The 5,714-nt window shown below is 37.8% G+C and overlaps 1 pseudogene; it reads left to right on the top strand.

Moving 5' to 3' along the window:
• The first annotated feature begins 4,002 nt into the window (after window positions 1–4,002).
• Window positions 4,003–4,649, top strand: LOC125094269 (nascent polypeptide-associated complex subunit alpha-like; annotated as a pseudogene).
• The last annotated feature ends 1,065 nt before the right edge of the window (window positions 4,650–5,714 follow it).

Below are 5,714 nucleotides of genomic sequence, written 5' to 3'. Positions count from 1 at the left end.
TATTTAAAAAAGAAAAAACAACTAGTACTCAAGAAATGAGTAAGCTACTCTTTAGGGAAGGCAATAGTTCAATATCTTTATGTTATTATAATATAATTATTTTAAGTAATTGGGTTAATGGAGGTAGATCCTATATTTTATCAAATAAAGGTAGGTTAGACAACTAAGTGGAGAATCCATAATGATGCTTTCCTTGTTGGGGCACATGGGTGGCTCTGTCCGTTAAGCATCTACCTTCTGCTCAGGTCTTTATCCAGGGTCCTCGGATCCAGCCCTGAATTGGGATCCCTACTCAGCAGGGAGTTTACTTCTCCCTCTGCCCTTCCCACTGCTCATGCTCTCTTTCACTCTTGGTCACTCTATCTCTTGAATAAATAAAAGCTTAAAAAAAAAAGATACTTTACTTGTTATCTATTGTTGTATAACAAATTGCCCCCAAATTTAACAGCTTTAAATAACATTTATCATCTCTGTGAGTCAAGATCTTGCTGTGGTTTAGTTGGGTGTTTATGGTTTACTCTCTCAGAAGTCTGCATCACAGTGTTATCTAAGGTTGTAGACATCTAAGTATTCAGCTGGAGGAGAGATCACTTTGAAGTTCACTCAGGTAGCTGTTCACAGGTCTCTAGGTCCTTGTTAGCAGAAGACTGGAAATATCAGCTCCTGGCCCTGTGGCTTTATCCACGGGGCTTCTTATATGGCTGCTGGTTACACCAGGGTACAGATTCTGAAAGAGAGATCCCAAGACAGAAGCCATCCCAAGACAGATCCCAAGACAGAAGCCATCTGGTTTTTGAATTGGTATGTTACTGCTTCGGCTGTATTCAATTCATTAGAAGTGAATCACCAGGTTTACACACTTCACAGCACTCACCATAGCACATACCCTCCCCAATGTCCATAATCCCACCCCCCTCTCCCAACCCCCTCCCCCCATCAACCCTCAATTTATCCATTAATAAAAAAAAAAAAGAAAGAAAAGAAAAGAAAAAAAAAGAAGAAGTGAATCACCAAATCTAGCCATACTCAAGGCAAAGGATTATGTGTAAGAGTGTGAATATGAGGAGTCAGGGGTCATGAGGTGTGATCTTAGAGTCTGCCTACCACAGATAATATCTACTTATGACTTTCACTGGTAATAGACACATTCCCTTTCCTCTTAAACTCCTGAAAGCAGCTCATTGTCTTCACTAATGTTTGGATATCATCAGTGAATGAAAACCAGTGGAACCCAAGGTAAGGGATATAGGTAACTCTGGTACTGTGGTTGGATTTCAAACCTCAGGGCAGACTGACTGGAGCATATCCATGTCATCTCAGTGGTATTAATTTTCTAATGTATAAATAGCAGGGTTTGTGTTTTTATCTAATTTTCCCAGGTATCTACAAGGCTTTGTGTTCTCTCTCTCTCCTCTTTTGTTTTCCTTCAATTATATCATAATGTTAATTCTTTACTCTTTGACCTTCATTGAAGGTTATTTACTATGTATCATCACTATCCAGACAAACTGGGTAGATGAAAAGCCTGACAAAAGGTCTCTGTAGATATGACTTCTAATGAAAGAAATGAAGTGGGAAAGATTATTCCTTTATCTGGCTATTTTTTAAGCTAGCAAATATAACTATTTTTATCTGAAGTCACTAAAGCCTTCTGTAGATTGAATTTCTCTAGGTACACTCTGGGTACACATACTTCAGAAATAAATTTAGTCAACAATAGAACTTAATGTTATTAAAAGTCTAAAATATGTATTTCGTATTTTATTCAAGAGGCTTGGCTGTTCTCCTGAGCTAACAGTAAATTAACAGTGGGGCCTGGTTCTTGTCTTTTCTGCTACATTTAAATCCCAATCCTAGTGACTAAAGCATATAAACATATAAACATAAGCTCTTAATGGTTTGAATAAGGTCGAAGACAAAAAGTTCCCTAATTAAATTCTGAAGTTAAATACAACTATTTTACCGAGCTCAGTCTGCTTAATGTATCTTGTTTGTCACATGCGGTTCATAATTATACTGAGAAAAAAAGGAATTAAGAGTACAGAATTTTAGAAGCATATATTTTTTTAAATTTTCTATTTTTAATGCTAAAACATCAAGTCCTATTTTGCTGCCATATTTTCTTCTTCTAATGACCTTAGCTAAATTCTAAAATTCTCACCCGCATTTGTAAAAATGTAATGATAAAATAAACCAGTAGCAAAGTTGAATGGAATCCAGTACTAAAATCCCTTTCCTCACTCAGCTGCTTCTCAGACACCTGAAATGTGCTGCTTAATTTAGAAAGAAAAATTACAGTGAGGCAGCAATCCTGCCTTTCAGAGACAAGGGAGCAGGAAATTATTTGCAGGTGATTGAAAGGTGGTGTTTGCACTTAGGATTTCCTGAGCTTTCCAAATTTAACCTTGGAGCTTACCTATCTTTGATTTTAAGAATTAGATCCTACCCATATTCTGGATATCTCCCCACTGTAGTTGTGTATCTTGGCTGGGGATGAGAAAAATGAAGGCTACATGCTCAGTCCTAAAAGAGAAAAGAGCAAAATAGGATGTGAAGGAAATAAATGAAGGCTACAGTTAGCTTTCCTCTGAGCCAAGGACAAGAAGCTGACTTCTCCTTTAATTTAACCCTTGGATTGTCACAGAGAAATAGGGCTTTGAAGAAAATTCTGTTGCATTTGCCATTTCCAAGCAGAAAAATAAAATTATGAAATAGATACATGAGAAACTTTTTAAATATTTTTATTGCAAGATGCTGTGAATAAATATTATAGAATCAAATGTAAAATATTTATGCATATATACATATTATTTGTATGAGTAAATGCATATAAAGTGTGAAGCAAGGTAAAAATCTCATTCTTTTCCTAAGACGTAGAATAATGCGTTTGTTTTCCAGGTGAACCAATACCTTATATTCTAAAGATAAATTCTATGATTCTTTGTTTAAAGGAATAGTCTGAAAAAAAAATTAACCCTTTTCCACAAGACTACTATTAACAGTTCTTATTGAAAACCTCCTCTGTCTGAGTTCTGAATTAACTAGCACAGTACATCCACAAAACTCCTGATATATATTGGTTAAATAACTGAATAAAGCAATGAAAGAAAGCAGGAGGAAAAAAGTAGAGAGAGAAAAAAGGAGAGAGATGGGGGAGGGGGAAGGAAGAAGTTATATAGTAGACACAGACAACATTTTATCCACTGGACATGACATCTTGAAAAGCTTTCTTCGCTTGGCTTCTAGAAATACCATTTTTGTCTTTTTCCTTCTGCTTTACTAGTTGTGTCTTTTCAGTCTCCTGGGATGGTTTCTTTTCTCCCTCCAATTTCTAAACATTGGAGTGCATTAGGGCACTGTCCTTGGTTATGGATTTTTCTCTCTGCCTAGCCAGTTCCTAAGTAATCTTTTCAAATTGTGTGACTATTATACCAATAATCCTACCCACCCAGCCACCAGTTCTCTAAACTGAAGTGCTTTCCTAAACTCTGGGCTCACATATTTAACTTCTACATGATCCTCTTAGATCCCAAATAGCTATGTCAGTGCTAACATTTACCAAATAGAACTCCTGATTTATACGCCCTCCCCTCCTGATCTTTTCCTTCCTCAATCTTCTCCATACCTACCAACAATACCGCCTTTACCTAGTTTTTCAAACTAAACACTGAAGACATTATATTTCTTATCTTTTATTGTATCACTAAACTATGTGAGTTTTACCTTCAAAAGAGATACCAAATTCCATCATTTTTCACCTTATCCATGCTGTGACAATAACTTGTACAACTTGTTCTTCTCTTGCCTAGATTACTGGACTAGTCTCACGACAGTATTCCTGCGTCAGCTTAGCTTCTTGTTTCAGTCAGGTCAGGGCCCAACTAGACAAATCACTTTGGAGAATCCCTCACCCATATCATAGGTTGAGGTTCAAAAAAGAAGAGGGATGACTCGCTCTCTTTCTTCCACCGTCTTGGTTCTACACTCACTGCACAAAATGCAATGCCTGGTGAAGCCACAGAAACCATGCCTGCTACAGAGCAGGAGTTACCAGGGCCTCAGGCTGAGACAGGGTCTGGAAGAGAATCTGACAGTGATAAATCAGTACCAGAGCTTGAGGAACAGGATTCCACACAGGCGACCACACAATAAGCCCAGCTGGCAGCCACAGCTGAAATCAATGAAGAACCGGTCAGTAAAGCAAAACAGAGCTGAAGTGAAAAGAAGGCACAGAAGGCTATATCCAAACTGGGTTTTTGACAGGTTACGGGGGTTAGGAGAGTCACTCTCTGCAAATCTAAGAATATCTTCTTTGTCATCACAAAACCAGATGTCTACAAGAACCCAGCTTCAGATACCTACATAGTTTTTGGGGAAGCCAAGATCAAAGATTTATCTCAGCAGGCACAACTAGCAAGTACTGAGAAATTCAATTTCAAGGTGAAGCTGTCTCAGACATTCAAGAAAACATATAGATTCCAATGGTACAAGAGGAGAGTGAAGAGGAAAAGGTTGATGAAACAGGTGTGGAGGTTAAGGACATAGAATGTGTCATGTCACAAACTAATATGTCAAAATCAAAGGCAATCCAATTCCTGAAGAACTACAGTAATGATACTGTAAGTGTTATTACAGAGTTAAAAATGTAACTGTCTGAAAATGAGGACTTTTTTTTTTTTTTGCTGTTTCAAAAGAATAACAGCAGCTTGGTTTGAAATTTGTATAGTATTTCTATTATTAATAAAGTTATAGTTTCTTGGTGGATGGGAAAAAAAATAAGAGGCATAACCAGAGCACAAAAGTATACTCACTACTGATGCCAGGAAAAGTAGAACCACCATAATTCACTCAGCTCATTGTCAGTGATGAGGCAGAAAGAAAGAAGATTGAAAAAATGTCCTGGCTTCTCTCTTCCCTCCACTTGTCAGTGTCTCACCCAGCTGTCTCATAAAAAAGCCTAGAAAATATAGTATGAAGGCAGAACTTGAGAAAGGAAAGAATGGATATTAAAGCAGTTGGGTCAAGGACCAATGAACCCTGCCCTAACTCTACCACACCATAGCTTTATGTTTTCCCAAAAGCAAGAGTGAACCACATGAACTAGAACACGTATCCTGCCAAGTGCCTAATGTCACACTTCCAATAGTTTTATATCATAATCTAAATAAAATACCAAGCTCTAATCATGACCTATGATGCTTCATGTAAACTAGCCACTTCTACTACTCTAATTTCTTCTCCTTTGCCTCACCTCATTTCAGTATGTAGCCTTTCTTGCATTTCATTGTCTACATCTAGCAAAAATTCTTCCCCATCTTTTCCATCTGTTTGGTAAATCATTCCCCTTGTTTACTAGGTTTGTTTCCAGCTTTAGTCAGGCCTGTGCTCTAATAACACCTCCCCACAGAGGACTTCTGTGGTCATTTTTCCAAAATATTGACTCATCCACTAATTTATATCTCCTTACCATGCTTATTTTTTCTTCTTAGCACTGTCACTACTTCACAATGTTGGGGAACATCATCAAAAAGACCTGACTGCCAAATGACCCGTGAGCTTAGTAGGCCCTGACATCTTCATTCCCTTGACTATCTTTGGAATATGGGTTCCACTAGCCTTTCCTGCCCCCAGATGCTGCTCCAAAGATAGAGCCTTTAGACAGGCATGTGGTATCAAGAACCCCTGTGTGATATATGTGACTGAACCCATTAAGG

This window comes from Lutra lutra, chromosome 2 (assembly GCF_902655055.1).
Source record: "Lutra lutra chromosome 2, mLutLut1.2, whole genome shotgun sequence".
NCBI lineage: Eukaryota > Metazoa > Chordata > Mammalia > Carnivora > Mustelidae > Lutra > Lutra lutra.
Note: the sequence above shows the minus strand (reverse complement) of the source record. Positions and strands in the feature narration are given on the sequence as shown.